The sequence below is a fragment of the Panulirus ornatus genome, unplaced genomic scaffold (genome assembly GCF_036320965.1).
Source record: "Panulirus ornatus isolate Po-2019 unplaced genomic scaffold, ASM3632096v1 CTG_7070_pilon, whole genome shotgun sequence".
In the NCBI taxonomy this organism is placed as follows: domain Eukaryota; kingdom Metazoa; phylum Arthropoda; class Malacostraca; order Decapoda; family Palinuridae; genus Panulirus; species Panulirus ornatus.
The window spans coordinates 95,083-112,516 of NW_027265197.1; the positions used below are offsets into that span (position 1 = coordinate 95,083).

The 17,434-nt window shown below is 40.6% G+C and overlaps 2 long non-coding RNA genes across 2 annotated transcripts; one reads left to right on the forward strand and one right to left on the reverse strand.

Moving 5' to 3' along the window:
• Positions 1–1,012: 1,012 nt before the first annotated feature.
• On the reverse strand, positions 1,013–12,137 carry LOC139748542 (uncharacterized). The gene is made up of 5 exons (XR_011712724.1): positions 11,998–12,137; positions 9,422–10,495; positions 5,116–5,269; positions 1,690–2,035; positions 1,013–1,277 (listed from the first exon to the last, which is right to left on the reverse strand). It is a non-coding gene; the product is annotated as an uncharacterized lncRNA (long non-coding RNA).
• Positions 5,162–12,160, forward strand: LOC139748543 (uncharacterized). The gene is made up of 3 exons (XR_011712725.1): positions 5,162–5,290; positions 11,083–11,218; positions 12,017–12,160. It is a non-coding gene; the product is annotated as an uncharacterized lncRNA (long non-coding RNA).
• Positions 12,161–17,434: the final 5,274 nt, after the last annotated feature.

Genomic DNA, 17,434 nt, shown 5'->3' on the forward strand with positions numbered 1-17,434 from the left:
AGACTGCATAATTGCCTCTCTCCAAAACTCTTCCATTCTCCTCCCTAACAACCCCATCCATAAACAAATTAAACAACCATGGAGACATCACACACCCCTGCCGCAAACCTACATTCACTGGGAACCAATCACTTTCCTCTCTTCCTACTATTACACATGCCTTATATCCTTGATGAAAACTTTTCATTGCTTCTAACAACTTGCCTCCCACACCATATATTCTTAATACCTTCTACAGAGTATCTCTATCAACTCTTATCATATGCCTTCTCCAGATCCATAAATGCTACATACAAATCCATTTGCTTTTCTAAGTATTTCTCATATACATTCTTCAAAGCAAACACCTGATCCACACATCCTCTACCACTTCTGAAATCTGATGCTCCGTACATTCCTTTACCCTCTCAATCAATACCCTCCCATATAATTTCCCAGGAATACTCGACAAACTTATACCTCTGTAACTTGAACACTTGCCTTTACCGCCTTTGTATAATGGCACTATGCATGCATTCTCCCAATCCGCAGGGTTTTCACCATACATACAATGAATATCCTTACCAAACAGTCAACAACACAGTCACCCCCTTTTCAATAAATTCCACTGCAATACCATCCAATCCTGCCGAATTGCTGGCTTTCAACTCCTACAAAGCTTTAACTACCTCTTCTCTATTCACCAAACCATTCTCCCTGACCCTCTCACTTCGCACACCATCTTGCAAAGCACCCTTTATCTGCCACTCTATCATCAAACACATCCAGCAAACCTTCAAAACTCACTCTTATCTCCTCACTTCCACTACTTCTTGTTACCTCCCCATTTAGCCCCCTTCACTGATGTTCCCATTTGTTCTCTTGTACACTTTATGTACCTCCTTCCAAAGCATCTTTTTATCCGCCAACAATGCCCATTCTTCACTAAGTTTTCAGTTTGAAAAAGTGTGTATGATACTGGATCGCTGTTCTGCCATGAAGTGTAAATTAGCAAAGTAGTCTCTGCAACACAAACCTAGAGGTGCATCTCCTGGGTTTAAGTGATTTGAGTGTGCTGCTGCATCCAAATTATATCCAAGAAAAATGTCGAGTTTGCCTTCATCTCAAAGGTGTAAATTCACTTCTTTGCATATATTATGGAGAACAACACACGCCATGATTATATGATAGATTTGTTCTGTCTTGACCCCGAGTCACTTCTCCATGCAAAACGTGCCACCTTCGTTTCAGCTGTCCAATCCCCCTTTCCACAGTACATCTAGTTTTCTTCTTGTGTCCTGTAATACATGAATCTTATTAAGTACAAATCTGAGTTTGGACGTTAGTCCCAGGCTCATCATCTAGCTTGTTTTCTCATAATCTAGAAATCTTTTGCACACTGGGTTAGGTCAATTTTGGATTGTGGAAACACTTAAAAGACATGAAACCTGTTTCTTCTACAGCCTATGTAGATATGTAAATATTATTGACATTTTGTCACAAGTAAACATGCAAGAAAGCATTTAACGTTACCCATTACAAGCTGTCTGAGAACCATCTTCAGGTCTTAGGTAAAGCATCAAAAGCCAACACTTGCAATAGTAATTACTATCACCAATAAGATCTACAGCACCCACACCACCAGGGAAGACCCTAATCTGCATAAATTATGTTTCGTCTACCATCTGTCTGTGCAATAACCCTACTTACAGTAGATTGTGTTGGTCCACAACGTGATCTTTTCCAGTTGCAATATAACGTAAGGTCATCATCATCACTTAGTTCCGGCGTGATACAGAGCCATGTTCCTTGCTGTAGTACTTTCTATTTCCCGCTACATCTCTGATCTATTTCTCAATCTGTGACCACCTGTCTTCCCGCACAGTCAAGCTGGTATCTTCTGACATCCATCCCCTCGTACACACCCCCAGAACAACGGGGCCTAAAAGTTTTCAGCTGAACAAGTGTTCCTTGTCGTCCCAGCCATGTTTGCCTCACTAAGCAAATTCTTAACTGCTTTTGAGGCTTCTCCATCCCTGAGGCATCAACCAGGAATCTGGAAAAAAAAGTAAAATCTTTGATATGTATTATGCAAAATACAAACATGTTTATTATACTTAATCGCCATCTCCTGCGTTAGCAAGGTAGCGTAAGGAAACAGACGAGAAGTCCAACCCACCCACATACACATAAATGCACCACATATACATACATATACATTTCAATGTATATATCTGTATAAGAGTGGATGAGCCTTTCTTCGTCTGTTTCCTGGCACTTCTTCGCTGACAAGGTAAACAGCGATTATAATAATATGAGTGTATATGTAATATAGGTAATGTATACATGTATGTATTCATACTTAAAATAATAAAGTATACGATATAAACAAAGATCGACAATTATTCAAACCTTTGTATCTCCATTGTTTTAGTAACTTGGACTAGTGAGCAAGGTTGCAAACATGTCCTTTTCACCATCTTCCTATGTCACTGATGTAATGTAATGCAATAAATATTTGTTTACGGAAGTGTATGTTTTATTTATAGAAATAAGACTCCCTGATAAAAGCCATTATCTTGTCTATCTGACTAAAATCAACTATCAAAAATCAGGATATAAACTAAAAAAAAACGCTTAAAACTGATTATCTAAAAGATCTAAGATCCACACTTAAATAACTTTAAAAGAGCCATTAAATTTAATGATCTGTAACGATAAATATAAACAAAAAAGCATTTTGTTTTGGTCATTTTATAAGTAGTTTACAAAAGCCTATATAAGGTGAGTGGACAGACAGTTACAACCATCCAACCCCTCTGGTGTCTGACCCCAGACTGAGGCTGACCCAGTTCTAAGGGCCTAGGTCAGCAGCTAGATCATGCACTAAATCAAGGGTCGGCACATAAGGCCCTGAAGTGTACAACCTAAGTTCAACACACTTCACAATACAATTATCAATAAACTCACAAATAACACCAGAGCTACTAAATACATTAATTATCTAAAAGAAAAAAAAAAGATTCCAACCACCACAAATAACTGAGTTAATGATTGAAAGTTAAGTTTTATTTTAGTGATCGTTTTCCTTCTTGGCAAGAAAAAGTGTCTAAGTAAATCATTTTCAAAGCCACTATCTATCTATCTATCTATCTATCTATCTATGACGCCCTATGACTCCCTTCTGCAACCACCTCCCCCAAAATAAAGATATGTCCACGGAAATAGTCTCCATAACTAGTATACATCAGTGCCACTTTTTAACTTTTAGTGGCTCACCCTTATTTCTGGTCATCATTTCTCATAAGGAACTTTCTTAAGGGAGTTTGGACTGATGTACTAACTGCGTTTTGGCTGTGTTTCGAAGCCTCATTGAGTCAGTTGAATCGGAACAGCTTCGTTCAGGCGAGTCCCGTATTTTCCACTGCTGTACTACAAAAGACGTCTTAAAAATAACTATAAAAGCTTCAGAATTGTACTATTGAGTTACCTTCCTCTTTAAAACGTAATTTCTGGTATAAAAATCCAAGTTCTGTACGTTATTTCATACTTTATGAGACAGGTTCGAACTTCACTGCTTCACACAAGTAAGAAGAGAAAGTATGAAACACTGCCATCTATGTTTTGGATATGGTACTAAAACTGCCACCTATGTTTTGGATATGGTACTATCACAACACTTCATTAAATCGTCATCTTGATATCATTTACAGTTATATAACCATCAAAGACATTGAAAACCATCTTAATTCCACGCCTGGCATCTAATTAAGGACTCTCAACACCATCAGGAGGTTAGAAAACAGATAATTCCTGTATTTCCTCGTGATGTTGAGTTACCAGCTAGCAATTTGACGCCGTGGCCAGGTCGTGCCAGAGTTTCCAGGGACGGTATAAATTCCATGAGCCAAGATGGCCATTTGCTGGTAGGAGCCGCTGACGGGGAGGACCTACGCGTGACACACCGTCCATCAAACCCTTATTTTAAGGTTAGTATATGCAAATTGTTCGAGAAATTTGTTGACCAGATGTAATGTTATGCATAAGGGTCAAAGTGGAGTGTCATAAAGTGTTATTTTTACGGTAATTAGCAGAGATATGGCTGGCTTGACCTACGGTCCTTCTGTTAACCCATGCGGGAAGTGGCACACACACACACACGTGTATATATATATATATATATATATATATATATATATATATATATATATATATATATATATATATATAATGTATATATGCATCTGATCCCGGTTATGAGTTCATTTAAATCAAGTTTGAGGACATTGGAGAGGCTCTGGTGTGTATGTGTGAACCATCGTAATGATCGTTTGGTAGTTTCGTTGTGTTGTTCTGCTGCTAAAACGAAGCGCCAAGTTTATTTTCCACTTGATATTCACACTACACCTCATGTTCGGCCATGGCTCAAGACAGATGTTATCCTAACGAGGATAAAATGGGTCATTTCGACCAACTAAAGCTAAGATAAGGCTTGATGGCCGGACGCCATCTTGTTTCCGACAAGGGCCCAAATGTCATTATTTACGTTATTACTATTACAAAATAACACACCCAATCCTTTCCTATCTTCATCTTGCCGTCGATAATGACCTAATGACCAGAATTACCAGCAAAATGCAATGATATAGTGTGCGGTGATGATGAGGGAATAAAGCCAGTAGAGCAATAATTGTACTTATATATATACGTTAACACAGCCATGACGGTTAATGAAGAACAAGTTAATATCTAAGGTTAATGTGTTTAATTACCATGTCATTTTAACGTTAAAATCTAAGGTTAATGCCAAAATAGTAATTTTACCGTCTTACAATAAATAATGGATTCTTATGATGTCGTCTAAGGTCAATTTCGCGTTAAAGATTTAATGTAAATCCTGTGATTATTAGTTTTTCACACTGGGGTCAAGGTTGAGTGTTGCCTTAGTTTGTATATATTGCTACACACAACACAAATGTCAACACATGATCATCATCTCGGGTTCCAGGATGATGATGAGGCGGGCCAGCCACACCAAGGAGTCGACCCCAAGCTGGATCCCAACCTGATCCCTCACACCACTTAACATCCTCGTATATACTCGAGATTATTGACATGACAACACACATCACTTACGTCAATCTGGTTCACGAAGAATTGACACCTCTTTGTTTCCCCGCAGGTCACTGTGACTCCTTGAACCGCCGGCTTCTGGGCTCGAGCACGACTTACACGGAGGAGCACGTCTTGACAGCTTCTCCTCCAGCTCACTAGTGATCAGATCCTGAACCTGTTGACTCGTATAAATAATGTAAGTATAAGAAACAGCATCCGATCCCATGTAACAACATTGGATATCTTTCCTTTGGCTCTTATCCCATTGAATCCGATGCGCTCGTACGTCTTTTGATGGGTGACGTAGAATGCACCATGTATTTTGTTATAATGAGTTCTATTTAACTTTTATCATTGGATTTTATTATTAAATACCTCAAAATGTGTTAATAATAAATTGTTTTTAACAATTTTTTTATATAGTTGGTACACAGCCAACATGGTGCATTTGACCATAGCCTATTGTGATTGATGTCAACACAATAATAAGTTACATATGAAAACCATACAGAGATGACCCTTATGGTGTGATCGGCCCTTACTCTTAGCCTCCATCTATCACATACTCTTCTAAACTCAGTCACAAAATTCTGTACTCGCTCAAATATATCAATGCTGTATCATAACAAACAATAACTGACTGACTTTTCATGTCCCTCTCATCCCCTACAGACTTCATATTCGCCCTTCTCTCTTAGATTCTCACATATTCTTGTCACACCAACTCATATATAAACACCCATGGGGACATCACATCCTTCCCCCTGCATAGCAATACAGTAATTCCTGACCATCTTTCCTAATCACATATGTACACTTGTGTATATCCCTCTTTCTAAACTAGACATTCCCAATAACCAGTCCTTTTTCAGCACACAACTGCACAAGCTGTACACCATTTCCACTGATAAAACATTTCCAGCAATTTGTCGTAGTCAAGTGGATGATTACACCAGTGTTGGCCTTCCACCTGAGCAGCTTCCTGTGCCTCTGGTGACCTGGACTTTCCACCCAACCTCTGGGATCCTGAACTCTGAGCTAGGTCAGTGACGTGGCCACCTTGGTTGTGTCCTGGACCCCTGAGTTGCTATATTCTTGGTCTTGGACCCCCTAGTCTTACCTGATGTATCAGATTAATTTCCTGATGAAGTGCCTGACAACCCTGGTATACACCAACTCTGTATCTAATTTTACAGTAAAATTTCATTCAGTAACATAAAAAAATAAATTTTTACAATTATCATTGTAAAATTTTTTGATGATACTGAATGAAATTTTACTGTAGAATTAGACAGTGTTGGTGTATACCAGGGTTGTCAGGCACTTCATCAGGAAATTAATCTGATACATCAGGTAAGACTAGGGGGTCCAAGACCAAGAATATAGCAACTCAGGGGTCCAGGACACAACCAAGGTGGCCACGTCACTGACCTAGCTCAGAGTCCAGGATCCCAGAGGTTGGGTGGAAAGTCTAGGTCACCTGGAATCCAGGTCACCAGAGGTCCAGGAGGCTGTTCTGGTGTCCATAGGTACAAGGAGCTGCTCGAGTGGAAGGCCACCACTATTCAATATTAGCGCGCGCTTCTTATAGAGGCTTACGACCAATATCACCTTGCTTGGTACATTCTCGAAAAAAGGTCACTTACATTCTTGTGGATATCAACAAAGAAGCTGCTTGTTAATAAAAAAAAAATATGCTATGATACACTGTAATAAGCATAAATACTGTTCCTTCTCATTTTAAAGAATTACTATAGTACTGTATATTTGTACATCAATTTAGAAAATATTCTTTTATCACAAAAATACAATAGCCCTATAATATAAACTGATCTTTTATGGTACAAATATATATGTATTGTTATGTGGTGTGTGAAGTGAGAGGGTCAGGGTGAATAGTTTAGTTAAGAGGGGTGGTGAAAGCCTTGCGGAAGATGAAAACCAGCAAAGTGGCAGGTTTGGAGGGTAATGCAGTTGAATTGATTAAGAAATGGGGTGACTGTGTTGTTGATTGGTACTGTATGAGTGAATCATGGTAAAGTGGCTGAGGGTTGGCAGAATGCATGTACATTGCCATTGTACAAAGGCAAAGGGGATAAAGGTGAGTGTTCAAACTACAGAAAATTGTATGGGAGGGCATTGATTGAGAGGGTGAAGACATGTACATAGCATCAGACTGGGGCTGAGCTGTAAGATTTCAGAAGTGGCAGCAGATGTGTGGATCAGGTGTTTGCTTTGAAGAACATGTGTCAGAAATACTTAGAAAAACAGATGGATCTGTATGTAGCATTTATGGATCTAGAGAAGGCATATGATAGGATTAATAGAGATGCTCTGTGGAAGATCTTAAGAGTATATGGTGTGGGAGATAAGCTGCTAGAAGCAATGAAAAGTTTTTATCAAGGCTGTAAGGCATATGTACAAGTTGGAAAAGAGGAGAGTGATTGGTTCCCAGTGGTCAGTCTGCTGCAGGGGTGTGTGATTTCCCCATGGTCGTTTAATTTGTTTATGGATGGGGTGGTTAGGGAGGTAAATGCAGGAGTTTTGCAAAGATTGGCAAGTATGCAGTCAGTTGGGGATGAGAGGGCCTGGGAAGTGATTTGGTTTCTGTTCACAGATGATACAGCACTGGTGGCAGACTTGATTGAGAGACTGCAGAAGCTGGTAACAGTTTGGAAAAGTGTATGAAAGGAGAAAATTGAGAGTAAATGTGAATAAGAGCAAGGTTATTAGGTTCAGCAGGGTTGAGGGACAAGTTGGATGGGATGTCAGTTTGAATGGAGAAAAACTGAAGGAAGTGAAGTGTTTTAGAAATCTGGAAGTGGACTTAGCAGTGAATAGAACCACAGAAGCAGAAGTGAGTCAAGTGGGGAAGGGGGCAAAGGGTCTGGGACTGATGAAGAATGTGAGGAAAGAGAACATTATCTCTGAGGGCAAAAGTGGATTTAATGTTTGAAGGAATAATAGTTCCAACAGTATCATATGGTTGCGAGGCATAGGGCATTTACTGGGTTGTACAAAGGAGGGTGGATGTCTTGGAAATGTTTGAGGACAGTATGTGGTGTGAGATGGTTTGACTGGGTAAGTAATGAAAGGGTAAGAGATGTGTGGTAATAAAAAGTGTAGTTGAGAGAGAGCAGAAGAAAGTGTGTTGAAATGCTTTGGATACATGGAGAGAATGAGTAGGGATAAGTTGACAATGAGGATATATGTATCAGAGGTGGAGGCAACAAGAAGCAGGAGACCAAATTGGAGGTGGGAGGATGGAGTGAAAAAGATTTTGAGCAATTTGGGCCTGAACATACAGGAGGGTGAGAGGTATGCAAAGAATAGAGTGAACTGGAATGGCATGGTATACCAGGATCGACGTGGTGTCAATGTACTGAACCAGGACAAGTGAAACATCTGGGGTAAACCATGGAATGGTCTGTAGGGCCTGGATGTGGATGGGGAGCTGTGGTTTTGGTGCATCACACATGACAACTAGAGACTGAGTGTGAACAAATGTGGCCTTTTTTGTCTGTTTTCCTGGCACTACCTCGCTGACACGGGGAAGCAATGCTGTTTCCTGTGGGGTGGGGCACCTGGAATGGATGAAGGCAAGCAAGTGTGAAAATGTACTTGTATATGTGTATATGTTGATATGCATGTGTATGTGCATTTATGTATGTAATGTGTATATGAGTGGATGGGTCATTCTTTGCCTTTTTCCTGACGCTACCTTCTAACTGGCAGCACATTTCTATAGTCTTACACTAAGTAAGTCCATCTGCTGCACTAGAAACATCTCTATGACCTATTTCATCCATATCCTAGTTCTACACACTACTTGGCACACACACACACACACACACATTTGTATTCACATTGTCCTCCAAACCTGAGTTTGTATCTAACCCTCTTTCAATTTGTACATCTGTTATACTGTTTTGTGGTCTTTCTTCATTGTCCAAGTCTCATTCACTAGTCTCTTAAAACCTGTTTATTGCATCATATAGTCCCTGAATTTATCATCTCGTATGAATTCGTCCAACCTCTGATTCGCTGTTTCTTTATGACAGGTCTTGTCTCTAAGAGTATTTGCTTTGATCGTTAACATGTTTCCTTCCAATGGGTCAAGATCTTTTAGCTGTCTTACTGTAGCACCATGCACCTTTCAAATTCCTGATTCTTCTATTTTTCTTTTCAAGTGAGACACCTATCTCTATAGAATTCCACATATACAAACTATATTACAGGGCTTTAACTGTCTGTCAGGTATCATTAGTTGAGGAATAACATTCATGCTTGTCCCACAGTCAACCTGAAATTTCACTTTATTGCTTACCTCCATTGATGTCATGATGGCTTCATTGCTGAGTCGTGTTGAAAGCTTCATAAAATACACGACATCGGGGTCGTCCTTCGTGGATGCCATAATGGCCTCATCGTTGCATCATGTCGAAAGCTTGTAACACACAGGAAATTGGGGTTGGCTTTTCTATCAGGATCCTCTTGAATACCACTGACCATACTTCTAAAACCCTTGCCTGGTTTTGATCTGCGTGTAATTGCAAAGTGATTCTTCTCCATGCATATGCTACAGGTCTTGCTATATGCCGGGCATTCTTCTGTCTTCCCAAATATGCTTGTTGCTAAAGAATTTGCATTCCTTCATTGGCGTGTGTGACCAGGCATGGTCCTCATGTTTAATGTTTCATTTCATTTGTCTTCCTTCATGGGTTTCTAGGTCACCTTGTTAACAGCGTCTGGTCATACACCATGATATACTGCCATCTGCTGCTTATGTGCCATACAGATTTTCATCCTCTTTAAAGAATTTCTCACAGAGTAAGTCATCTGAGTGTCCAAGTACTAATCTTTCATCTAACATTCCTTGGATGGATTCCCGAATCTGGTGATAGGTGAATCTTGCAATTCTCCTGTCTGTTCTCCACACTTTCGAAATCTATTTGTCTGCCAGTTCATTCTTCGTTGCTGGTAAAATTTGCCATCAAATTTGGCAAGTACATTTTTTAGCCACTTGTTTAGGCTGGTTATCTATCTACTGGTGCTGGGAACATAATGAATTACACATCTCTTATAAATAGCTCCACCAAAGGTTACAAGTACTGCAGCTTTCTCCTCATCGGGTTTCTTCTTTAAAACCTTCTTCTATAATAGAGGGTAATACATTTTTGTTTATAGGTCTTCAGAGATCTTTCATTGTCAACTGTTAGGTTTATTTTGTTGGGAATGTATGAGTTACTGCCGTTTGCACCACCACTTGATCTTGCTTCAAATCATCACATGAGCTTGTCATTTTTCTCCAGTTGTTTCTAGTCTGTCATGACAAATGGTGCTTTTACAGCTGCCAGTATGTTTTTGTACAGGTTTGTACATCTCCCAGAGGCATAATATTCTGGAAGAGATAGAGAGATGAACTGACATGGGTTGCCATTCTCCATAAACAGAACACTTATATTCTTTTGGATGTGACCAAAACAGCTGATTGATTATAGAAAACATGATAATAGAATGTAATAAACACAATTATACTGTTGTAATTCCTAAGGTAGCATACAGGATAGGAGTAGGTCATTTTAATATATAAATAGGATCACTTCTATTGTAAATTCTAAGGTAACATATAGAAAAGGAGTTGGTCATTTTAATATAAAAACAGGATAATTTCTATGATAGTCTTATTAGTATTGTAAATCCAAACGTAACATATAGGATAAGAGTCGGTTACCTTAATATATAAATAGAATAATTTCTATGATAGCTTATTAGTATTGTAAATCCTAAGGTAACATACAGGATAGGAGTTGGTCATTTTGATAAATAAATAAGATAATCTATGATAGTCTCATTAGTATTGTACATCCTACGTTAACATATAGGGTGCATTTTCATATAAAGTAGTTGTAGTTATTTGCCGAATTTTATCCACTTGCTTCATAAATTTGATAATATATTCAAAATAGAAAAAAATTTGTGTTGCAGGCAATCATTTCTACAAGATGGCAATGAAGATGAGAAGGAAAACGTTCAAGAAGAATGTCTCAGAGTGCTGCAAATTATACAGTCAAGATACTGCAAGGAATGTTGGCCATGATTTCACTATGGACTAAAGAAAATGGTGAGTATGGGAGCTGCTCGTCTAGTTACACTCTTGGTATCAAAGTGTATATTTTGCCATTTCTCAGATGTGGATATGAATTTTCTGGCCCCCTCCACTCCTTTCCTCCATCCTTTCTTGACCTTTCTCCTGGACCACCAACCTTTGGGATCCCTGACTCTAGAAAATTTGGTAAGCTAGGTGAAGAATAGCAGTGAAATTGCTGTGGAGTGGGTCTGGAAAGGCATGGTATAATGGTCAAAAGCCTGATAATTTGACAAGAGCAGTACAGAATAAGATCCTTTGTATAAGGAAAAGGGGATGAAGATTGAATGTAAGAATTATAGGGGAATGTCTAACAGAATAGAAGTTAAGTAATAATGTGAATTCCAAATGCAGTTCTGTTAAAAGTGTACTTGTCTCGGTGGTATTTGTACTCTAAATTGTAATGATATATTACAATTCTACCTCAGGGAACTGGGCGTCCCTGCCCTTTACCAGCCTGCAGGATTAGTAGCAGGAATGCTAGCTCTGTAAATTCAAATCCTTCAAAAGATGTATAACTAAAAGCACTTGATACCCACTTTGTTTAATGAGAATGGAGCAAATGATGATAGATGCTACGCATCAGTATTTAAGGGCAATCGATGAGAACTAGATGCCACCGTAAAACTATGGGCTTAAGTCCATACATTGAACTGATCAGTTAAAATCTAATGCCAAACACAGGTCCTTGTAGCAGTCTTAAATATAATTTTGTATGTATACAGTTTATATACTCTTAAAATGATTATACTAACTGCATTTGGTGCTTGTCAGGTGGATGAGTACGCCGCTGTTGGTAAACCATCTTAGCAGCCTCGTCGTCCCATGGTCAACTGGACTCCAAGCCAACCAGACCCATGGCCATTGGGCCCCTGGCCAACTGGACCCTTGGCCAACTGGACCCTTGGCCAACTGAAACCTTGGCCAACTGGACCCCTGGCCAACTGGACCCCTGGCCTACTGGACTCCTGATCAACTGTACCTCTGCTGTTTATGGTCAAGCTGAAAGGAAAGGTGATAAGTTTTCTCTCTCTCTCTCCCCCAGTGGCTGCTGCTTCTGCAGGGTGGTGGCAGTGTTCATACTGAAAGCAAAGATTATTATTACCCTTTACTCCCACCATAGCCACCAACTACTTCATCCCCCAGTGACCTAAACCTGTTGTTGCTGCTGCAGTTGTTGTTGCAGCTGTGGGGGTAGAGCAAGGGTGTTATTACCCTCCCTCCTGCACCTTTCCCTCTCCCCTGCCCCCATCCACCTTCCCCTGCCCTCTTTCCACCCTCCCCCCTCTCCAAAAGTCCTCTGCCCCTCACCCCTACCCCCCATTCCCTGGGAATAATTGATGTACATGGGGTGTTCAGTGTTGTAAACGGAAATGGTGAAGAGCTTGTAGATGTGAGTGCTGCAAAAAGACTGGTGATTGGGAATACCTGGTTTAAAAAGAGATATAAGTATATGTATGTAAGTAGGAGAGATGGCCAGAGAGTGTTACTGGATTACGTGTTAACTGATAGGCGCACAAAAGAGAGACTTTTGGATGTTAATGTGCTGAGAGGTGCAACTGGAGGGATGTCTGATCATAATCTTGTGGAGGAGAAGGTGAAGATATGTAGAGGTTTTCAGAAGAGAAGAGAGAATGTTCGGGCGAAGAGAGCAAGTGAGCTTGGGAAGGAGACTTGTGTGAGGAAGTACCAGGAGAGAGTGAGTGCAGAATGGAAAAAGGTGAGAGCAAAGGACCTAAGGGGAGTAGGGGAGGAATGGGATATATTTAAGGAAGCAGTGATGGCTTGCGCAAAAGATGCTTGTGGCATGAGAAGTGTGGGAGGTGGGCAGATTAGAAAGGGTAGTGAGTGGTGGGATGAAGTAAGATTATTAGTGAAGGAGAAGAGAGACATTTGGACGAGTTTTGCAGGGAAATAGTGCAAATGACTGGGAGATGTATATAAGAAAGTGGCAGGAGGTCTAGAGAAATGTACAAGAGGAGAAAAAGAGCAAATGAGAGTTGGGGTGAGAGAGTATCATTAAATTTTAGGGAGGATAAAAAGATGTTTGTGAGGCCTGGATGTGGAAATGGAGCTGTGGTTTCGGTGCATCATACGCGATAGCTAGAGACTGAGTGTGAACGAATGTGGCCTCTGTTGTCTTTTCCTAGCACTACCTCGCGCACATGCGGGGAGAGGAGTTGTCATTTTATGTGTGGCAGGGCGGCGACAGGAATGAATAAGGGCAGCAAGTATGAATAATGTACATGTGTATATACGTATATGTCTGTGTATGTATATATGTGTATACGTTAAACTGTATAGGTATGTATATGTGCATGTGTGGACGTGTATGGTTATACGTGTGTATGTGGGTGGGTTGGGCCTTTCTTTCGTCTGTTTCCTTGCGCTACCTCGCTAACGCGGGAGACAGCGACAAAGTATAATAATATAATAATAATATGTTGAGGCATTTGGATGAGTTTTGCAGGGAAATAGTGCAAATGACTGGGAGAAGTATAAAAGAAAGAGGCAGGAGGTCAAGAAAAAGGTGCAAGAAATGAAGAAGAGGGCAAACGAGAGATGGGGTGAGAGAGGATCATTAAATTTTAGGGAGAATAAAAAGATGTTTTAGAAGGAGGAAAATAAAGTGCGTAAGATGAGAGAAGAAATTGGAACATCGTTGAAGGGGGCTAATGGAGAGGTAATAACAAGTAGTGGTGATGTGAGAAGGAGATGGAGTGAGTATTTTGAAGGTTTGTTGAATGTGTTTGATGATAAGAGTGGCAGATATAGGGTGTTTTGGATGAGGTGGTGTGCGAAGTGAGAGGGTTAGGGAGAATGATTTGGTAAACTGAGAAGAGGTAATAAAAGCTTTGTGGAAGATGAAAGCCAGCAAGGCCGCGGGTTTGGATGGTATTGCAGTGGAATTTATTAAAAAAGGACGTGAATTTGTTGTTGACTGGTTGGTAAAGATATTTAAAGTATGTATGACTCATGGTGAGGTGCCTGAGGATTGGCGGAATGCATGCATAGTGCCATTGTACAAAGGCAAAGGGGATAAAGGTGAGTGCTTAAATTACAGAGGATAAGTTTGTTGAGTATTCCTGGGAAATTATACGGGAGGGTATTGATTGAGGGTGAAGGCATGTACAGAGCATCAGATTGGGGAAGAGCAGCATGGTTCCAGAAGTGGTAGAGGATGTGTGGATCAGATGTTCGCTTTGAAGAATGTATGTGAGAAATACTTAGAAAAGCAAATGGCTTTGTATGTAGCATCAATGGATCTGAAGAAGGCATATGATAAGAGTTGATAGAGATGCTCTGTGGAAGGTATTAAGAATATATGGTGTGGGAGGCAAGTTGTTAGCAGTGAAAAGTTTTTATCGAGGATGTAAGGCATGTGTGCGAGTGGGAACAGAGGAAAGTGATTGGTTCTCAGTAAATGTAGGTTTGCGGCAGGGGTGCGTGATGTGTCCATGGCTGTTTAATTTGTTTATGGATGGGGATGTTAGGGAGGTGAATGCAAGAATTTTGGAGAGAGGGGCAAGTATGCAGTCTGTTGTGGATGAGAGAGCTTGGGAAGTGAGTCAGTTGTTGTTTGCTGATGATACAGCGCTGATGGCTGATTCATGTGAGAAACTGAAGAAGCTGGTGACTGAGTTTGGTAAAGTGTGTGAAAGAAAGCAGGGTAAATGTGAATAAGAGCAAGGTTATTAGGTACAGTAGGGTTGAGGGGCAAGTCAATTGGGAGGTAAGTTTGAATGGAGAAAAACCGGAGAAAGTGAAGTGTTTTTGATATCTGGGAGTAGATATCTGGGCATAGATATCTCGGAGTTTATTTTGGCAGTGGATGGAACCATGGAATCAGAAGTGAGTCACAGGGTGGGGGAGGGGGCGAAAGTTCTGGGAGCGTTGAAAAATGTGTGGAAGGCAAGAACATTATCTTGGAAAGCAAAAATGGTATGTTTGAAGAAATAGTGGTTCCAACAATGTTATATGGTAGCGAGGCGTGAGCTATAGATACAGTTGTGCGGAGTAGGGTGGATGTGTTGGAAATGAGATGTTTGAGGACAATACGTGGTGTGAGGTGGTTTGATCGAGTAAGTAATGTAAGGGCAAGAGAGATGTGTGGTAATAAAGAGTGTGGTTGAGAGAGCAGATGAGGGTGTTCTGAAATGGTTTGGTCAAATGGAGAGAATAAGTGAGGAAAGATTGACAAAGAGGATGTAAGTGTCAGAGATGGAGGGAACGAGGAGAAGAGGGAGACCAAATTGGTGGTGGAAAGATGGAGTGAAAAAGATTTTGAGTGATCGGGGCCTGAACATGCAGGAGGGTGAAAGGCGTGCAAGGAATAGAGTGAATTGGAACGATGTGGTATATTGGGGTTGACGTGCTGTCAATGGATTTATCCAGGGCATGTGAAGCGTCTAGGGTAAACCATGGAAAGTTTTGTGGGGCCTGGATGTGGAAAGGGTGCTGTGGTTTTACATGACAGCTAGAGACTTGAGTGTGAACGAATGTGGCCTCTGTTGTCTTTTCCTAGCACTACCTCGTGTGCATGCAGGGGGAGGGGGTTGTCATTTCATGTGTGGCAGGGTGAAGACGGGAATGAATAAAGGCGACAAGTATGAATTATGTACATGTGTATATATGTATATACATGTCTGTGTATGTACATATATGTATACATTGAAATGTATTGGTATGTGTATGTGCGTGTGTGGACATGTATGTATATACATGTGTATGTGGGTGGGTTGGGCCATTCTTTCATCTGTTTCCTTGCGCTACCTCGCTAATGTGGGAGACAGCGACATAGTATAAAAAAAAAATAGATAGTATATTTGAGGAAAGGAACCTTGATGTTTTGGCTCTGAGTGAAACGAAGCTCAAGGGTAAAGGGCAAGAGTGGTTTGGGAATGTCTTGTTTGTAAAATCAGGGGTTGGTGAGAGAACAAGAGTAAAGGAAGGAGTAGCACTACTGAAGCAGGAATTGTGGGAGTATGTGATAAGAGTGTAAGAAAATAAACTAGATTGATATGAGTAAAACTGCAAGTGGTTGGAGAGAGATGGGTGAATATTGGTTCCTCTGCACCTGGTCATGAGAAGAAAGATCATGAGAGGAAAGTGTTTTGGGAGCACCTAAATGAGTATGGTAGCATCTTTGATGCACAAGACTGGGTTATTGTGATTGGTGATTTGAATGCAAAGATGAGTAATGTGGCAGTTGAGGGTATAATTGGTGTACATGGGGTGTTCAGTGTTGTAAATAGAAATGGTAAAGAGCCTGTGGATTTGTGTGCTGAAAAAGGACTGGTGATTGGGGACATTACCTCGGACAGCAAAAATGGGTATGTTTGAAGGAATAGTGGTTCCAACAATGTTATATGGTTGTGAGGCATGGGCTATAGGTAGGGTTGTGCGGAGGAGGGTGGAAGTGCTAGAAATGAAATGTTTGAGGACAATATGTGGTGTGAGGTGGTTTGATTAAGTGATGAAAGGGTAAAAGAGATGTGTGGTAATAAAAAGAGTGTGGTTGAGAGAGCAGAAGAGGGTGTTTTGAAACGGTTTGGTCACAAGGGAGAATGAGTGAGGAAAGATTGACAAAGAGGATATATGTGTCAGAGGTGGAGGGAACAAGAAGTGGGAGACCAAATTGGAGGTGGAAGGATGTAGTGAAAAAGATTTTTAGCGATCAGGGCCTAAACATACAAGAGGGTGAAAGGCATGCAAGGAACAGAGTGAGTTGGAACAATGTGATATACCGGGGTCGACATGCTGTCAATGGATTGAACCAAGGCATGTGAAGCATCTGGGGTAAACCTTGGAAAGTTTTTTTGGACCTGGATGTGGAAAGGGAGCTATAGTTTTGGTGCATTACACATGACAGCTAAAGACTGTGTGAACAAATGTGGCCTTTTGTTCTTTTCCCAGCACTACCTCACACACGCATGGGGGGAGGGGGTGCCACTTCATGTGTGGTGGGGTGGCAACGGAAATGGATGAAGGCAGCAAGTATTGATATGTGCATGTATATATATGTATATGTCTGTGTATGTACATGTATGCATATGGTGAAATGTAGAGGTATGTATATGTTAATGTGCTGAGAGGGGCAACTGGAGGGTGTCTGATCATTATCTTGTGAAGGCGAATGAGAAGATCTGTAAAGGTTTTCAGAAAAGAAGAATGTTGGGGTGAAGAGAATGG